The sequence below is a fragment of the Canis lupus genome, chromosome 12 (genome assembly GCF_011100685.1).
Source record: "Canis lupus familiaris isolate Mischka breed German Shepherd chromosome 12, alternate assembly UU_Cfam_GSD_1.0, whole genome shotgun sequence".
NCBI lineage: Eukaryota > Metazoa > Chordata > Mammalia > Carnivora > Canidae > Canis > Canis lupus.
The window spans coordinates 56,401,587-56,422,787 of NC_049233.1; the positions used below are offsets into that span (position 1 = coordinate 56,401,587).

The 21,201-nt window shown below is 35.1% G+C and overlaps 1 long non-coding RNA gene across 4 annotated transcripts in view; it reads left to right on the forward strand.

Annotated features, from left to right (window-relative positions):
* Nucleotides 1-217: 217 nt before the first annotated feature.
* The window catches only part of LOC119874221, a 70,331-nt gene continuing 49,347 nt past the window's right edge, over nt 218-21,201 (forward strand). The window contains exons 1-2 of one of the 4 annotated variants that reach the window (XR_005368047.1): nt 218-386; nt 832-878. This is a non-coding gene — a long non-coding RNA (uncharacterized LOC119874221). The other 3 variants (XR_005368048.1, XR_005368045.1, XR_005368046.1) reach the window with 3 other exon arrangements.

Sequence of the window (21,201 nt, forward strand, 5' to 3'; positions counted from 1 at the left end):
GTGGCATTAATTACAAACCATTATAGGTACACTAAAGGCATTTCATTTGTAGATCAAAATGATTCTGTTGTCACAGGGTAACTTTTCTTTAGCAAGGCACATGGAAAATTTTCTTCATTATGTTCTGATAGATGAATTATCATGTTGAAAATAAGGACAGTGAATTTGTAGCCAGCATCACAATACATTATGACCTTGAAGCATGTACTTAAGTTACTAAGTCTGAAAACTGAAGATGGCAATAAAACCAACTCTTAGAGTTGTTCAGAAAATTAAATGTGGCTGGTACTAGTAAGGGCACAATACATGAGCTTAGAAGAGTCATGTGGTAGAGACAGAAAGGCTACTATGATGGCACAGAGGAGGCAACTGATCCTGGGTGGAGGGTAAGTCAGAGTTGGCAGAGGAGTAGTACGGGGATCATACTGGAAGCTCATGTACACAGGCACAAGGGTAAGAGGGCTGATGTATTTCCTCAACTGTAAATAACAGTTACAGATTTCACTTAGAGAGGAAATAGCTGAGGAGGCAAGGGGATGGTGAAGGATGAGGACGGGCAGGGAGGAGGGTTAGTTCACAATGGGCCTTATATGTCATATTCCAGAGTTCAGAAGTTATGCTATGGGAGACAACTTGAAATAGTATGCTAACTATATGCTGTGGCAGGGGGGGCAACTTGAAATAGTGGAGGTAATTAAAATGTAACCTTGTTCAAAACACCTACCCCAATGTTCAAAGATACTTGGAGACATTTTAGTAAATATAATATTAAATGTTAAGTGGCTAGTAGATTAAAATGTAATAGCCATTTTGATTCTTCACTGAAAGCAGCATATTCTCAAAGAAGTACCTCATCAACATGCTCAGTAGATCCAGAGGTAATTATTTCACAGTTACTTAAAAAAGAAATCTTACTTTTAGTATTATCTTCAGTTTTATTTTTGTTTATGAATTTTACTTTTTCCAAATGTAAATGATAGCATCCCTGCAAGAAGTTTTGCACATGACATAGTTCTGAACTTTATGCAGCACACACTTATATGCTAGACTGAAAAGAGAATTAGACATTAGTGACTTTTAGGAAAGATCACTAATGCAAGACAAAAACCAATCTTCTTGAGGGACTTTTTACTTCAAAGGGAGGCTTTGAATCCTAGCACCTTCTTTGAATCCCGTTAAGATGGCATCAAAATTTAAAGCAGTTGGTTTCCATCTTGCAAGTGACTCTCAGTTCTTTAAACTTTGAGAATGAAAGCAAAGAAAGGAAGTGATATTAATCTCATTTTGGGGGGATTTTTGTGCATTATGATATCTTTTTAAAAATACCTGAAAAAATACACTTTTAGAAGAAATTGTTTATGACCTTGACAATGGCATGAGTAGAGTATCGCTGAAATAATAAAGCAAGAAAATGGGGGCCAGTTAAATGATTCATATGCCTATAGCCAGTATTTGTTCTTTCTCCTTTGACTTGTATAGCCTGTCTTCCTGAAACTAGAAAGTAAGGTACTGAAAGTAATGTATTTGAATTTATTTCATTCCAAAGTTTCATATCCTGAATCAGCTTTTCAGTAATGAAATTCATGTAAAAGGATATAGTGGAGTCTTGATCTCTTTCTTCAACTGGGACAAAAGATTGTAACCGCTTTCCTTGTGTTTATCATAGCATTGCTTTTTATTTTCTTTACTACTTTTTATATTTTGTGCTTTAGTCCTAAATTTTGGAGTTTTAAAATCTTTTATAAATTAAATATTAAGGTTTGGAGCTAAAAGACTTGGGTTTGATTTTTTACTCCTTCAAATTTTGACTTTCAATAAAATAATACCCTTTCTAAAGCTCTAAGTTTTCCCACTATAAAGTAGGCCCTAGATAGGATCATAGCTTTGGAGACTGAAAGATTTGGTTCACATCTCTATAGGATAAATGTATCATTTGTAAGGGTTTATGGATCATTTTGAGGGGTAAATGGCCTAATGTAATACATTTAACATGTAGCAAGTACTCAGCAAAAGGGTACAATGGTGATAGTAACAGATGCTTTTCTTACTTCTCAGGTTAATTGTGCAGATTTAAGAGATATATAAAATATATGATGGTGATATGGTAGGTACCATAAAAGTACTCAGATGCAGAAAGTACTAAATAAATATTGATGAGTGCATGAGTAGAAATGGAATATACTAAAAATTGGCATTTATAGTATATTTACCTTCTTTCTAAGAATATTTTGGGATTATAATAATTGGCAAGACATCAAAAATCTTAGTTCAACATCTGATGTTGTATGACTTGAGGCAAAAAAATTACACTTTCTAAGACTCAACTTCCTGCTCTACAAAATGATTATAATAGTACACTTCATGAAATTATTGCTTCAGATACTGTAACATTGAATTATAATTCACCACCCTTTGGAGAAAGATGCTATCAGCAGTTAAATGTGTTTGAACTGTTATTTTTAAATAGTAAACATACTATTAGAGATATTTTTAACATTTTTAAGTTTTACAAAGGTTTAGAATTCGACTAATGAGCATTTTCATTTATAATTAAAGCATTTTGAGGAGAACACAGCTAGTTTGTTGTCCATTCTGAAGTATTAGGAATTGTATGTAAATGACTTGCATTCTGAGAATTATGGAGTAAACTACAATTGTACACATATCTCATCTTCATGGTTCTGAATATAATATTTATTATAATAGTGCAGATTTGATTCCACAATTAATAGGACTAAGTTATGTTAATAACCATGTGATATTCTCAAATATACATTCACAATATTATAACCATAGAAGTGGGCTAGGGGTGGACTATGGACAACTTGTCTGAAGGTTGGTAAATCCTGAATTGCATTGCATCTCATCCTTGGCACACTTGCCTTTCACCTAACAGCTTCCGCCTGTGGTCTGGCTCACTGCTGCTCTCCAGTGGTTTATGCTGATTCTCCCCCAGATGATCATAGATTAGGCTATTCTTTCTGAGGTTTGAATCTCTATCAATAGACTCATATTACAATTGCTGCATGGAGTCCCCCCAGGTGATCCAATACTGAATATGAAAACATTTATTGTAGTTCATCAAGGATTTAGTTTGTCTCTGACTGTGCACACATCCAAAATAAAAGACAACAAATGCTTTATATCCCTCCATGTTGTCCTTTGTTCTCCCTGAAATTGGTGGAAATCAATGAATGAACCACCTAGTGAATATTTACTGAATATCTATTTTGTGCCAGACCTGTGCTAGGTATTTTTCATGGATTTTTAAAAGAAATGGTCTATTGTTTCTCTTAAGTTTGGATTATTCTTTTAGGGGCTTAGGTTGGTTGGCTATTTGAGCAGTTTTCATCAATTGGAGTTGTGCATTTGAGTATTGGCAGACAGCCTTATTGTTTCACACTCTGGATGTGTATACTGAATAGGTCAGCAATCCAGCTGTTTGTTGTCTTTGCTGGGGTTCCCTGGAAAACAGATGCCGTGGAGGAAATGCTCACTTTTTAACCCTTTAAGGGGATGGGAAGAAGGCTCATATGAAATCTCAGAGCAGCTTGGAGAAAAGCAGAGTGAGGCAAGAAAGGAAAAAAAGCAAATATAATATTCTGTATTGTCAAGATACGACAACTTTCACAGATATCCATTGCTTGTTGCTTGGTCCTGGGACTGTGTGAGGGCAGTCTATAGGTAACTAATGTACTTTTGGGAAGTCATTGGATGGTATATGAATGGAAAAGTATTTCTTTGCCAGATTCTTCTATTCTCCTTGCATTTTCTGGTCCAAATTCAATCAGGTAACCCAGCTGATTAACAGTCTGAGCTATTGTAGCTCAAGTGCAACTGTGGAAACATTGTGAGGAGCTGTGAATATTTAACACTTCCTCACTTTGGGTGATGTTATTCAGCCCCTCCTAGCAATCACTGGGGAAGCCTGACCCCATACTTTGGGGGTACTGTACTTTACCTGAGACTGGATGTCAGACCACTAGAGGGTTTGTATAGCCATCGGCTATAGAGGGAATCATGGAAAGCCATGCCTGAGCCTAGTCCTTATCTTATAGAAGCTGTGACAGACAGCTGGCTGGGGCTCTTAAGAAAGCTAACAAGTGCCAGGAGGCAGGTGGGGCCAGGAAAGTCTGGAGAAATACATAAATTGGGTTGGATGTAATTGGGCTTTTAATGCACCTGGTATAGAAGTAGAATTCAAATATTCAATTGACATTTATTGAGTATCTACTGTATATTAGACACTATGCAAAGTTTTCTTTCCCCACATACATTGCTTAATAAGCACGTTAAGGGGTGCCTGGGTGGCTCAGTTGGTTAAGTGTCCAACTTTTGATTTTGGCTCAGGTCAAAATCTCGGGGTTATGAGACTGAGCCTGAGCCCCACGTTGGGCCTGCCTAAGATTCTCTCTCCATTCCCTCTGCTCTCCTCCCTTCTCTCTCTCTCTCTCAAAATAATAATAAGCACTCTATTCAACTTAATGAAGCCTATCAAATCCATCTAGACCTAATTATCTCTCTCCTGTTAATTGGGAATTAGATGTAGTATGAGGCCTGGCCTCTTCCTACTGACCCCATCCAGCTCTGGCAACCGGTAGCTAATGCTGGTTATACACACTTACATATTTTTACTTAATATAAAAACCTATAACAACCCTATTTCAACTCCTAAAAGTTACCTGCATATGATCTTTTTTCCCCACTTTCCTCCTTTGCCTAACCTTCTCTGATCTTAGTGGACCAGAAGTCCCATAAGTCTACATCTGATCTCTCTACCCATGTTCTGGCTCCCATCCTCCATGACCTACCTCTCCTGTTAATGATAGATCTGCAGCCATCCCATCTCCTTCCTATAGCTTCAGCTCTTCCTCTCAGCTGGATTTTCCGCTCAGGATAGGCTATAGCCCATATATCCTTAATTGTGAGACTCCACTGCTCCCTTTCTCACAATTGCTCGCTTGCTACTTCTTGCCGTCATAGCAGAGCTCACATTTATCAGGTCCTCACCTTTTGACATCTTGTATTCAGAGTAGGTTACCACTGATCTGTAACCTCATGGAGCAAGTCTTGCTATTTCTTGTAGTCTCACCCACCTTGCTAGTGATTGGTCTAGAGCTGAGCACAGTGATACTGTTTTGGCCAATGAGAATGAAAGAAAGTTTTCTCACCTCAAAAAGAAATAGAAAATATGTCCCTCTTTTTAAAATTTTGCTTCTGGTTATGGTTTGCAGGCTTAATGCTTAAAGCTACTACTACCATCTTAAGATATGAGGAGACAAGTGTGAGGACAAAATCTAAAATGATGAAGATGAAAAAACAAAGCAGCAAAGACCTGAATTAAAATTGCAATTCTGAATCTGCCCTGCCCCCCTCCAATTGATAGATGAGATAATAAATATCTTTATTTTTTCACAGTCAGCTGTTTTTCATCCTTTTTTTTTCTCTTTTATCAAATGAGATTTGTCATCTGCCCCACATGTCTTCTAAAACTGTTCTCAGTAAGGTCACAATAACCATTCAATTGACAAAACAACTGACAGTTTTTAATTCTTATCTTGCTTGACCTCTCCATTTCATCACTGACCTCCCCCTACATGAAATGGTACCCTTCTTTGGATTCAATTAAGCAGCTCCCTCCCACTTTACTTTCTATTTTTCCAGTCACTCCTCAGGCTCTTTTAAAACTTGTTTTGAAATATTTCAAACGAGTTTCAAGTGTAAAAATAACATAAGACAAACTGTGTTCTCATCAGCTAGATTTAACAAATGTTAGCATCTAGTTATCTTTATTTGTTTTGGATCTTTTTAGATTTAGTCTTCTTTTCCTTTACCTGTTCTTAAAAGTCATCTTCTCCAGAGTTCTACTTTTTCTTTTTTAAAACACATGCTTTCCTGGATCATTTTATTTATATCAATTTATTTACATGGATCTGTTCATCTGAGACTGACTTCTTGAGTTCAGAACTCATGGATCTTAAGCATCTTACTGATCTCACATAGGTACTTTAAAATCAGTATATACCTCGATGTAGTGTCATGTGTCCACAGAAGTTGAGCAACAAACATGAGCTGCATCTCAGGACAGTGATCTTGAAGTGACTATGTTCTTCATTCAAAACTCCAGAACCGTTACAGTGGTTCTCATTCTAAGAATACATACCTAAGCTCTTTCTAGCAAGGCTGTTTTCCTCAGACACTTGAAGTGGAGACGTCCGTGGTGTCTTAACCTGAAGCCTGGACCAATTAGAGCTCTTTATCTTACTTTAAGTAAGTCTCTATTCCAAGTGAGTAGCTTTATGGTCATAAAATAACCCCATCCTGTCTGTGAAAGACTGAGCATATGGAGATTTTAAACTATCAGAATTATTGTTTATCAGTCAGCTTTTTTTTTTTTTTTTTTAGACAGTCAACTTTTAGTGAAAAGAGTCTTCAAGCTTCTGATGGAGAAAGCAATAGTATTGTGTTGCTTCATGCATATCACAGTATTTATTGAAAGTTTACTGCGTGTTATTACTCACTTTTCTGGGAGATAGGAATATTGTGGTGATCTCTATGAAGTTGATAGTCTGTAGGGCAAGACTCATTATTAAAAACCACCCATGTTTGTTTGTTTGTTTAAAAGATTTTAAGTAATCTCTCCACCCAACATGGGGCTCAAACTCATAACCTTGAGAATAAGAGTCACATGCCCTACCAACTGAGCCAGCCAGGCATCCATCATCTAAGTAAATTTTAAAATATACCTATGATAAGGCTTTGAGTAATAGGTCCTATGAATATGTAAAATAGGTGACCTGATGAAATTTGGGAATGGTCATGGAAGAATGAGGGTGAGTTAAGAATTTGATGAATTGGAGTTAACCAGAAAAAGGTGTATGTGTGTGGAGGGAGAACGGATTGTTTTAAGGGGAAAAGCTTTGTACAAAGGCCCTGTGACAAGACAGTATCTAACAGTTCTGTATTCTTTCTTTCACTTTGAATTCTCAAACCCAATATATAAGAAATTTAAGTCTTCTGAGTATTCTGGAAAAATAATATTGTGCTCAAATAAGTTTGAATATATTTACATGTCAACCTTCTTCATCCTTTTGGGGATCACAGGCATTCATATTAAAGATTGAAAAATTATGGAGTAAATAAACATGTTTAGCTTTGTTTAATCAAACATGTTCACCATCCCATGTTTATTTTACCATGAAATCCCCTTTTTCCCTTCATTAACACGTAAGCACCTGGAATAAGGCCAGTGTTCTCAAAAACAAACTCACTGGGCTATATTTTTCAGGAATCAGTGATTGCCTGGCTCTTCAATGTGGAACATCACAGGCCAATGCTGGGGCTGAATAAGTTCAGAAAACAGGAAGAACAGTTAGAGTGGCAGCTGCTCATCTTTCTTCTGCTCATCTCGGTTGATGCACAAAACTAGGAGTGTCTGATGAGAATCTTATTAAATAGTAATTTCAGCACAAACTACTCCAGATTTCCTGTCCTGGGGTATACCAGCCAAGTCTGTTCTCTCCTGATTCAGTCAGAAATCTCTAATCTGCACCAAGGATCAGCATTTTCTTTTTCTGAAAGGATCAGATAGTAAATATTTTAGGGTTCTGGACCATGGGACACTGTCACAACTACTCAACTCTGTGATTATAGTTTGAAAGCAGCCATGGACAAAGGTAAATAAATGGGCATAGCTATGTTCCAATAAAAATGTATTTACAAAAGCAGGCAGCTCACCAGCAGGCCAAAGTTTGCTAGTTCCAAATCCAGACCCTTCCTTAAAGTCATTCGGGGTGAAATTTATTTACTTTTGAATGCCATTTGGCATCTCAATCACATCTTTCTTTATGGATTGCACATCATAATGTGAAGCCACTTTCATCCTAAAAAATGTCGTGAATATAGTAGGTGAAGGATTTCATAGGGGCTTGGAAGGGTAGCCAAGTCTCCCCTGAGTTTTCTCAGATAGCTCCAGATTTTCTTGTTTTGCATGTGGCTGTGAGAGATTCAGTTTTGTGGAAACAAGATTTGGTTGGATGTACAGCTTGTTCTAAAGTTAGCTTTCACATATGGTTTCAAGTACAGGTCTCAGCATGCTGACTATACGCCACAATCACATAGTAACCCATGTTTTCCCTAAATTTTCTACCTATGGGATCAAGAACCAATGTTGGTCCCTGTCTCAGTAGAGGTGACTCAAAATCAAAATTCCTACCAAAATAGATAAACCCATACATACATACATACATACATACACATATACATGTATAAAATAGCCTTCCTATCTGTACCTTCTCAACTCAAAAACAACTCTTATGCAGCAATTACAAAGCATATTACCTGTAACACACATGGGGATAATAGGGAAACACTTTTAATTATCTGCTTTTTCATGGCTAATCATGGGCTAATATGATTCCAGGATTGTATGTATCCTCAGTGCCATGGCAGAGCCTTAGCTAGATTTTGACCTGAGAGCAGTGAAGTTGTTGGGTAAGGTGAGCCATGGGCTATTAGCTCATTAAACAGATGTGATCCTCTTTCTAAATTCGCTTATGTGTCATAAGTGAATTAGCATCCACTACTATACTAGTCTTAGCTGTCATCTCAACCATTGTAGAGAAGTACTCAGAGGGAATGATTGCTCTCCCTGCTTCTGACCTCCTTTGTCAGGGGTCTTTGTCTTACCTTTGTGCCACCAACAGTTCCACATTCCATCTGAGAGTCCTTTGTAGCCCTAATTCTGGAACCAGTTTCTATGTGTGTTTGTCTTTTAGGTCATTAGAAAAATAGGGTTCCAGCAATCTCATACAACTAGGACTTATTCTAAGGAATAAGGCAATAGCTCTGCCTTTATTCTCAGCCATTCCAACACCTCCCTGTCTGATTCTCTCCCTTGGTCTCTTGCTCTCTTTATCTGCATTGCAACCTCAAACTTCCTATGCAAAGAGGACATGATCATCCAGGATAATCAGTTTCTAATATGGAGCGCTAATTTTCAGTAGCATTGAGGTTAGATATATCTAATAGAAGTAGTATTCTTGAAAGCACAAGTCTTAGCCTGAGGCTGCTTTCTTAAGAAAGGGGTGCCAGTTGATGGTGTAACCAGCTGATTCTTAAAAACTTTGAGAACTGACTGAAATAAATGAAACCAGAGAAGGAATGCTTAAAGAAGTGTGGGAAAAATAATAGAATTTTAAGAAAAAATTATAAATGACTCCCACAGCAGTTACCAGTGACATACTAACAATTAAATCCAATTTATTTCTTTGAACTATGCAAAATTTGACATTTTTAAAGATGTCTCCTTCCCTTGATTTTCTTCTTTCTCTTCTATCTTCCCATCCTCACTTTAGTTCCTCTTCTGTTCAGTTCATAAATGCTTGCACTCCAGTGTTGTTCTTGGCCCTTGGTTGGTCTCACATTGTCCCTGGAAATCACATCTAATTATTAGCAATGTGATTATTCTTTGCTACATCTGTATCTCTAGTCAGAATACCTCTTGAATTCTGGTTCCATGAATTTAGCCATTGGCTGGCATTGCTATCTAGATGTAGGGAACTTAAAGTCAATGTAAAAACCTAACAAAAATGGAATTTTTATCATTTCCATAAGCCAGTGGTTCTCAATAAAAGGTTATTTAGTCCCCAGGAGATATTAGGCAATGTCCAGAGACATAACCATCACTGGGGTGGGCGTAGGGGGTGTCTAATGGCACTAATCCACAGAGGTCATGGGTGGTGCTAAACATCCTATAATGCACAAGACAATCTCTCAGAACAAAGAATTCATGGTCCAAAGTGTCAGTAGTGCCAAGGTTAAGAAACCCTATTATTTCCTATTTCACAGACTCCCATTGTGTGGAGGGAGAGCATTATGATCTGCCATGTTATATAAGCTAGAAACCTACAAGTTGTAAGGCAATTGTTAGGAAGGAGGCCTAGAGGCAGGCATCTAGTGTTTGGAATGCAATCACTGCCATTTACCAACTCTGTGACTTTTGGCAAGTTACCTAACTATAGAGTTTTCCTCATCTTTAATGGGGGATAATAATAATAATCTTTCCCCCCTACAATTGTAGTGAGTATTAAATGAATTAATTCAGGCCTATGTTCAGTGCTTGGCACTTAGTAGGGCACAGTAAATGTAATTTATTTGTTTTACCAACTTTTTCTGGCCAACCCCTTCTTCCTCACTTTTTATTCATCTTCACCCTATTTCAGGTCATCTTTCTTCTTAAGTGATGCAATACTTTCACAAAGGATCAGTCTTGCCCTGCTTAAATTCACCCTCCATTTACTCACTAAACAGTGCTACTTCTAAAACAGTACTGATCATGTCATTATCCAATTTAAAATCCTTCAGAAGTTTTTCACTGTTTATAGGAGAAAGTCTGAATTCCTCAACATGGCATAAAAAGCCAAAGATAATAATTTATCTGCAGACATTATTTTGTCACTTATTCACATTCCTTCTATATTTCACACTCCAAATTTGCTGAACTGCTATTATTACCTGGATTCACCATGTTTAAATTTTATTCACAGAAAACCAGAATAAATGACAAGGATGAAATGAGGGTCATTTAATTAAAAGCTATTTATTGAGGGTTAAATTTAAAGGTAACTGTTATGATAGTTCTGTGACAGTAAAGATAAATAAAAATGATCCCTGCCTTCAAAGAATTTAAGTTGCAATTTTTTCCCACTTACTATTTAACTACCCATAGTTTTTAACTTTCTAATTTCTCTTTCCAGACTTATTTTATAGAAGTATTTATTTGTTTCTTAGAGGTTTACTGCTATAATATTATTAACATGGGAGATATGCATTAATTTTTTAAGATTGAAATTCTCTAGGCACATGGCTATAGTTCTGCAGGAGAGTTCCCCTGGAGATTGTGGATAATTATTAACATCCCATAATATGTCCACTGATAGAGAAAGGGTTGGGTACAAATTTTGAACTGTATTTTGCCACCTCACATAGGAATTACTGAGACTGTTTAGAACTACACATTCAGTTATTTTCCTAGTACATGATTTCATTTACCAGTTGCTTTTGGTCACTTCTACATTTTCTCAATTGGGCTAAAGCAAATCATCTGTCATTTTTCCTCTCACAAATCACTGTTGGACAGGTACACTGTTAATACTTGATCTAGGCACCTGGCCAAGATCCACCTGACTATTGGTGAACTTGAAAAGTAACTAGTGACCTGATGTTGATGCTATTTCATTGCATAGAGCAAATGATCAATTTTACATTTCTGAGATTAATGACTATTTTCTTGGTGTTAAGAGGCCATCAGTGAAAGTTTGCAGTTTAATCATACAGCGCTTAATATATCTAGCAATGAAGCTGTAGATTTAAATAAACTACCCTTTGAAAAACATTAGCCTCTAAAATTTAATCTACTTTAAATTTGCTATAAACTCTATGAAATGTCTCTCTGATGATGTCATATAAATTGTCAAAAGCAAGAAAAAAAGTGATATGAAAAGTGACAGTCTGTCTTTAACCAACTCCATGTAACATGAATACTATATAAAATCAGGGAGTATTGGTAATTATCCATTATGCTTCAGAATCTGAATGATTTAGGAACAGATTAATTTAACACGTTTTCCTCTCATACTTTGTATTTTAACTCCATAAACATGATTCAATATGAGTTAGTACTTAATATTAATAGAACAACCAAAATAATGGAGTATCTTGTATGCTGTCTTTATTTTACTTATGTAGCTTGCAGTCTAAATGAAGTTGACATCATTATTAAATGGGATCTGATACATAATTAAATGTGTGCCAATAATAGTAGTCTTATTAATATCTTTGGCATCACTAATTTAGTTTTTCTCTCCTTTCATTAAGTTGAAACAACCTCTTTTAGTATTTGAGAACACTTAAAGAACTGTCAAACTTTTCTTCTGCCAACCTTCAAAGGTCAAAACTAACTGTGACACCTAAAATTCAAATGTAATTAGTTCGAGATTTACAGGGATTGTATGCCAATCTTTCAGTAGCTTAGAAGTGACGTGGTAACTAACCTTTGGTGGCCCCAAGAGACATTCAGATAGATGTGAAGATAAATAGAAAAATATAACTCACCACATCCACTGCTGATCTACCTTTTAGATTTTTTTTTTCCTGACTTGGTTTTGGAATTTCTTTTGCACTTTTGATTTTAAGAAAAGCATCTCTTTCATAGCCTCCTAGCCCCAAGTTGGTATTCTTATTTAAAGCTTAGCTCACGTGGTATGTACTTGGATCATTAAACCGAAGGACTTGTACAGTCATGATTTTTAATGAAGCATGTTTGAATAATTATGCTAATTTACAAAGCACTAGAATCAAATCAAGTGATCAAAGTTTTCATGATTGCTATCATGTGTTCCTAACCCCCCTCTGCCACCCTCACAATTTGCTACATGTGGAAGCCTTTCTTAGGAATGTGTTTGGAAATGGGTATTAATCAATGCTAAGCATTAGAAAAAAATTTTATGTGGAGTGTAATGCACTATATGTTTTGCTTCTATAGTGGACTATGTGTGACCATGAAGGGGTAATATTGTTCTGCCATTCTCTTGCCTAAATACCACCTACAATCAATACTGCATTTTGCCTTGACAGAAAGCTGAATTTTTATCTGTTAAATGTGTGAGCTTGGGGCAGTGATGTGTCTGAAGTGGTTTAAATCTGAAATGTGATGTGTTGCAAAGAGAGTTGATTGACATCTTTGTTTATTGAAAAGTATTACATGAACAACAAAACACAGGCAGAGGCAGAGCTCTCCATTGCAAAATGCAGCTGTGTTATTTTTCAATCCTATGTGCTCTGCTCCTTTGAAGCTTGTCTGATGTAATAAAGCCAGAGGATATAAAACAAACAAGAATCTTCTTTGATTCAACACTCAAAAATTTAGACAAGGATGATTTTTTTTTTTTTTTTGGCTAGGGGTAAAAGCTCTCCCACAAAACTCTCCCTGCCCTGACATTCTAGAAGGATATTTACTCCTGAAAAACTATTGCATTTTAAAGTTGTGTTCTAATGTTTATGAACTCAGATATAAATTCAGAATTATTTAATAAGTAAATAAATTGGAGAGGGTTGAATATTTTTATGTATCCTCTATAAATGAGAAAAAGGACATTAATGACACTAATCTTAAAGCACTAAACATGCAGAATGAGAAATTAAGTTCCCTTTAAATTTTATGTTGGAATAATTATCCCCCTCAATGCAATTTGCCCATGTTTTATTAAAGCTTTATTATGTCAAGGTAAATAGAGGTTAATGCCGCTGTTACTTCTTCCAATGAAGTATTATCTTTAATCTTGCTTTAATAAAATAGTGGTAAATTGCACAGTAGGGGTAATCACCATGGGCTAATTTAGAGAGTTGTAAAATCCTTTACCAAGTATATACTGTAGTTAAAAATAGAAGTAGTCTTAAGAAAACACAAATTGCGGTGCAACTTGGAAGAAGTTAAGGGAATTGCTATTCATAACTTTAATTACTTACTTAATTAAATAGATGTTTATTTGAGTACCTACTATGTGTAAGACTATGCTGTCTACTATGCTACAGCTGTGCTGGGCTACTACTGTGATGGCTGTATGGAGGATATGGAAGTATATAAACATGATTTCCTTTCCAAAGGAGCTTACAGTTGACTACTTGGGCAATCCCTGAGAAGAAATAACTATACTGACTCTAAATCCTGGTATAGACATCCCTGCCATAAATATGTATATATAGAGATGTATGCATATATAGACATTCATATTAATATATTTATTATTTACTGTATATTTATATAGATACATTTATATATCTATATCTACCTACTTAACATGCAAAAATAGAAAAAAATATTTTTGTGTGTAGAAACTAATATTTGCTTTCCTCCTTCAATAGATCATCTTGTGTTCTTTGAAGACCATTGCTATAGTAGTAGTTGTAAGAACATAAAAGAATTAGAATATAAAAGAGCAGGAAGAAAGAATTATAGACTTAAAATGTTAGATTTGTTTAAGAGAGAAGAGTAAAAGGAAAGTCCAAGAATTTGAGTCTGGGATACTGGAAGAATAAAGCATTATTAATAGAAAGAGATAAGAAATTAGAGAATTAGGAATAAAGATGTTAAATTTTGTTTAGGATCCATTGAGTTGGAGCTTTTGGTATTACATCAGTATGAAGATGGCAAGCAACGGGATACTAACATTTGGAGTTCAAGAAATGGTTGCTGATTTGGTTTTTTAGATATACCAAACAGCCAAAATACCAAGTTAGTATTTATTTAAAAAAAAAACAAAAACAAAACGATACTCAGCTCTTAAAGGACATATGCTAATTAAAGTGAAATGGTTATTAAAAGTTGTTTTTAGCTTACTAAATAAAACTAATCAGATAAGATCTTTTGGAATCATGTAGTATGTGTGGTGGAGAGCTGAATGCTGTAAATGGGTCATTGTCATCAAGATGAGTGACACACTAAGTTAGTTTCAAAACATCAGCTAGGTGGGAGCCCAGTTCCATAATATCGAACCTCAATTCTGTTCTTGAGATTGTGTCAGAGTGAGCCATCAGCTAAGAAGAGTATGTAGTCTTGCCTTCTTGTGTTTTCATTAGCAATTTTCAATTAACCAAGAGATAGTAAGGGATCAGAGAGTTTACCATCTTTGACAAATCACATTTTTTGAAGGTAGAATATTAAATGGGATGGCACTTCTGCCTGAACAATATGAACAATGTAAAATGTGCCCAAAATCTGTCCTCTGGGCACATTTTACACTCACTACCTACCCTTCTACCTCTCTTAATGTCTTCACAATCATTCTTGCCTATTAGAATTTTGTATTTTTCTTTATGTAAAACATCATAGATCTTCAAGGCTGTGTCTGACCTATTCTTCCAGTTTATTTTAAGTTATGTCTCTCTCCCAACTCTGAAATTAGTATTGCTCCAACTCTTCGGACTTTCTCTTAATCATGACAGTGGTTACTGATATGATCAGAAATTTCACAAAATGTTAAAAGCTCACTTTTTATTTTAGAGAACTCTGAAGAACCATCACTACTGTCACAAAAGTTGTTTTGACCCTGATGCTTTGGTAAAGTGATATTCTTTACCACTGAGCTGCCATGCCACTGAATAGCGAGACTGATTATAAGACCTAATGCCATGAAGGTCTAAATCATATTTGCCTCTACTCTGCCATTTTGAAGTTGTAAGAGAAAGATCTTCTCTCTTTCAGCATAAAATTATAGCCACTTTCAGAAAGGAAAAGATTTAAGCAGTCCTTACAGGGACTTAGAAAATTCCTCTAGAATTATTCAGAGATGAACACAAAGGGTAGAGAAAATCAAATGTAAATGATGTTCCCCTTTAATTTTCCTGTGGGTTGTATTCTAAAGCAAACAACTGTACATTGGATGACTTTTGTGGATGACGAGCTGTTTCCTTCTGTCTTTCACAAGCCTCTGTGACAGTAAGGGGTATATAAAGCTCTGAGTGAAGATCTGAAGCTGTTATTAAAATGGAAATATTCAAAGCAGGCAGGAGTCTGTGAGAGTCTGTTCTGGGGACACATTAATGCATTTGAAAGGATATTAAAGCTTAACATAGAGGGGAGATAGTTCTAATGGCAAAATGTAAAGCTGCTTAACAGAATTACACCTAGAATTCTGTGTATTAGGTCTAAAACACCTCTACTCTTATATTGCTCAGAGTAAAGCTGTATGTTGGTTGTAGTGCTTTACAGTTTTATAGTTTTCTTATTTGATATTTTAATGTTCTTAAGTGCAAACATTTTGCTCTAGTTTATGCTTTTGTAGAGTCAATTGAGAGTACTTCTCATCCTCTGTGTAAGATGTGTCATGTTTTGAATTGCCATGTTTGAATCAATATGAAAAGATTAATGCTCTATAAAAAAAGATATTATCTTTTCTTACACTGACTATTGAAATGGCCCATCATGCCACAGGGTAGAGTATGTTTCTAGAAGCATAAGAGAAAAATGGAGTATTTCCTGGAAGTAGGAGAAAAGAAACAAGGAAAAGAGTTAAGTCAACATCAAGAAGGATTTCATGTTTATGTTCACATGTAGGAACCTGACCTCATTCATATGTAAAAAATGGGATCCATTCAATGAACAGTTCTTAAGCAGCAACTCAAGTAAAAAAGGGATGAGCTAGTGGTATGGTAATACTCTTTTTGTAGTCTAGGTAAGTGAATTGTTCTGTTGTAGTCATGACTAATTTCTCGATATTGTTGGGTATGGAGGGTAGTTTTGATTCTTTCCATCTTTCAAGATACCACCCAATACTGAAGATTCCAGAGCATGCCACAAACACAAAGTAGTAGAAAAACACTCAAACTTTTTCTCTAGTTGTACTTTAAGGTACCAGATAGTAAAATAAAATAGAAAGTAAAGCTTCTGCCTTTAAGGAGTTTAACAGTTCATCTGAGAAGATGACATATATGCTGCGTTGTAAGAATGTTTAGAATATCATGTATGAAGAGATGTAAAATATAAAATATGATACAAATGAAAATCAAAAGTTCAAAAGAGACAGTAAAGTAGGGGTCAGAGTTGGAGGGTTTACGGAATAAGGTTTTGAGGGTTTCACAGTTATTATTAGGGAAAAAATCAAGAAGAATATTATAGGTGGGAGAATGGCATCTATTGCACAACTAAATAGATATAGAATCTGCCAAGGTTGAATAGTAACAATATTTATCAGTATTATTATACTAATCATTTCAAATTAGAACAATTTTATTTCCTTGTAATTACAAAAATTCTAGTGTGATATGGGAATGTTGTACTTAACCTCACAAAATAAAGATGACTGTTTTCTCCGATTATTTCAAATATGGTTATCACACTATGCTTATCTCAAGGTGAAGCTTTGGTTCCATTTCTACTGAGAAGACTTTTTTTTTAAATAAAAAAATATACCCCACATGGGGTTTGAATTCACAACCCTGAGATCAAGAGTCACATGCTCTACCACCTGAACCAGCCAGGTGCCCCACTTTGGTTGTATTTCTAAAGAAAATGTCATTCTCACGTTATATAAGAGTTTCTACATGCTAGATGATTAAGTCAAGAATCTAGAAACCAAGTATTCCTGCTTTGTGGGATACTCTTAGGTTAGAAAGATTTTATCTGAGAAATAAATAAGATGCAAATTCAAAAGCAAGGTACCCTATTGCCTGAGCACATAGATTATGATTTAACATGATTATTGCATAAAATTATAGTGTACTTTGGAAAAGTGATTGCAAGGCACAGATATACAGGCTATGCTTACCTAAAGAAAATCTACGGGAAAGCAGGGTTTGCATTCAATTCACATTTTTCAATATACTTCAAATTATAGTCCAAAGTAGTGTTAAAATATTTATAGTATTGAGATATTATGAGAAATATATGTATTTCGTTATTTAGATTACCAATATATATTTTTCATATATATTTGGCCTTTGTCCATGCTTCCTGAATCAAAGCTCCCTTGGAATTTCTTTTTTTTAATTTTTTAAATTTTTAACTTTTTATTTTTTTCCCTTGGAATTTCTTAATTGTTGAGAGTGATAAAGATGTATTTTCTTATATTAATGAGGTGATTTTTGGAAAATACCTATGGTTGGGGGCTGGTTGCCTCTGTGGAGTCAATTGTGTGATTAGAGGTTTAAGAAGTTTCAGTCCCACTCCATTCCTGACCTCCAGGAGGGGAGAGAGGTGGGGGATTGAATTCAATCATCAACAGTTAATGATTTAAACAATCATGCTCATGTAATACAATTTTTTAAAAAAGATTTTATTTATTTATTCATTAGAGACAGAGAGAGAGAGAGGCAGGGACACAGGCAGAGGGAGAAGCAGACTCCATGCACGGAGCTCAACGTGGGACTCAGTCCCAGGTCTCCAGGACCATGCTCTGGGCTGAAGGTGGCGCTAAACCACTGAGCCACCGGGGCTGCCCTGTAATAAAGTTTTTATAGAAATCCAAAAGGACTGGGTTTGGAGCACTTCCAGTTGGTGAACACATGGAGATTTGGAAGAGTAGCGTGCTTAGAGGGGCATGCTTTTCCTATACCTTGACCTATGCATCTCTTCCATCTGATGATTTCTGAGTTGTATCCTTTTATAATAAACTGGTAATCTGGGGAGTAGATAGGTTATTTGAGTTCTAAGAGCCACTCAAGCCAATTAATGGAACCAAAGCAAGATGCTATAGAAACATCTGATTTATAGTCGATCAGAAGTACAGGTAACAACTTTGACTTGTGACTGGTATCTGAAGTCCAGGGAGTTGGTCACAGGAACCTCTAATTTGTTGCTGGTAGGTCAGAAGCACAAGTAATAAGCTGGGTTTGTAATTGGTATCTGAAGTGTATGTGTGGGGTGGCAGTCTTGTAGGACTGAACCCTTAATCTATGGAATTTCAACCTATCTTCTGGTAGAGAGTATTGGAATTGAATTGTTATGGGGAAGCCACTCACCCTCCACACACACACTTTGGAATTGGGTCTAGGAATTAAGTTAAACATCTACAGCCAACTTTGTCGCATGTTCATTCACTAAGTCCTAAAGGAAGAAATTTGTCTCTTAGGGTTAACCCAAAAAAAGAATAATTAAGGATGTTTCATTTTGAACACAAGAATGAAAATAATTGAGAATTATATTGCTGATTTCATTTTGTCTCCTCCTAGCACTTTATCCATTGTTGATCTAGTTATGTCCTTCTAATTAGATGTCTTTGCTAACTTTATTTTATAAATATAGTTAAATATTTGTGCTTACAGTCCCATAGAACTAATACAAATACTTCTGTTTTAATTTGTACAAATTGAGTTATAACTCCCACCTCAGTTTTGTTAACTGCAAAATAGAAATAGCAGTGACTATGTCTCATGGTTGTTATAAGCATTAAATGGGATGATGTATATAAAGTGGTTAATGTAGAGCATCAGTTATGATTATTTTATAAAACATATTTTTACATATCATGATATTCCTGCTTTGTTAAAAAAGAAAAAAATTCCAAAATAAAGGTGGAATAAATAGAGAAATAGTGAAGCAAATAGAAAAAATAATAAAACATGTAAATGGAGTAACCTGTCTAGTTAAAAAACAAAGATTTTTTCAAACTGTTAAAAAGAATCTAGCTGTATACTGTTTACAAAGGCACATCAGAACTTTATAGAGAAATATAAAATTCAAAGGAGGACAAATTATATACCAGATAAAGTCTAATCATATGAAAGCTGGATAATTACATTAATTTCAAACAAAATAGAAAGGCAAGAAGCATCACACAGATAAAGAAGATTGTTTCATAATAATAAGTTTCAAATCTCAGGAAAAATCAGGAGATTTTTCTCAGGAAAATCTCTTGTAATTGTTTTGAACTTAATAGTGTAACCTCAAAGTGTTTGAAGAAATATTGACAAAACTACCAAGTCAAATCTACAAGTCTATTTTATTATTTAAAATTTAGGTAATTGAGTTAGTAATTAACAACAGAAACTGTAAGAAACAGAAACTATAACTCATAATAGGTATCGAATATTTAAAACTGAATCATTTAAAAAATACTATATATCAAAACTTTTGGAATTTAGCTAAAATGATGAGAAGTTATAGGAAAAAAGAAACAGGAAAAGATTGGAGAACGGAACTGAAATAAGAACAGAAATAAATGTTATAGAAGATAAATATTAGGATTAAAAAACACCTAAAAACCTACTAAAATAGACAAAACTCTGGAAAAAATTAAAAAGGAACAAAGTGCTTTTGAAAGTAAATTAAAGAATAAAAATGGGGTATAACTACAATATAGGAGCGATTAAACACAGAATAAGATACTGGTGAATAATTTTATATCAATAAGTTATTAAAATGCATTGATAAAAATTATTTAATGAAAAATCAGTAGCAAGAAAGGAAAATTACAGGCTGATTATTCATGAAAATAGATGCAAAATTCCTAAGCAAACCAAAACCAGTAATGTATAAAAACTATACATAATGGTCATGTTGGATTTGTTGGATTTGAAATAAAACATTGTTAAACATTAGAAAACTCATTAGTATAATTATAACTTTAACAGCTTAAAGGGGATAAATGGTAGAATCATATCTCAAATACAAAAAAAAAAGCCTTTTTTAAAAAGATTTTTTATTTACTTGAGAGAGAGAGAGAGAGAGAGAGAGAGAGATTGAGAGTACAGAGGGAGAGGGAGAAACAGACCCTGCTAAAGCAGGGAGCCAGATTTGGCTCCAGGGTCTTGGAATAATGACCTGAGCTAAAGTCAGACACTTAACCGACTGGGCCACCCAGGATCCCACAAAAAAGCATTTGATAAAATTTAATATGATAGAAATTCTTAGTAAACTAGGAACAAAACGGATTTCCAGAAATTAACACGGGATATCTACAAAACCTCAAAGCAAATATGTTAAATGAGAAAATGTTGAAAGCACCACCTTTAAGATCAAGAAGACACAAGAAGCTTTGCTATGCAAAGCCACTTGCCCACTTTTCTGTCATGGGAGTGTGGGTTCCCTTAGGTGTGTCAAAATGGAGGGAAATATTAAAAATCATTGCAGGAGTCAGAGGCTACTAGCTATTTATTCTAGCATCTAATGGAGGTGTGAAGAGCTGAACTCAAGTAACTTTGCATGATAGGATTATGATGGTAATGCTGATTATAGCCATGGTGATGATGATGATGATATAGCAGAATTCCAAGTTATTAGAGTATATTAATTCATTTTTTCTAATATTTATGTACTTACTATATACTAAGAAGGAAAAATTATTTTTTCAATAATCAGAGTACTGTAGATCTACTTAATCAGTAAATTCTTTTGCTATATAATACTCTCTTTTTATTATGGTGTATTTGACTTTTATCTAAAAAAAGTATTTTCTGGGATGCCTGGGTGGCTCAGTGGTTGTGCATCTGCCTTTGATTCAGGGCGTGATCCTGGAATCCAGGGATCGAGTCCCACATTGGGCTCCCTGCATGGAGCCTGCTTCTCTCTCTGACTGTGTCTCTGCCTCTGTGTGTGTGTGTGTGTCTCTCGTGAATAAATAAAATCTTTTTTAAAAAAGTATTTTCTTCTGTTTACCAAAATAATACATGGGGATGCTTTTTGTTTAGGCTATTTATAAAAAGCAG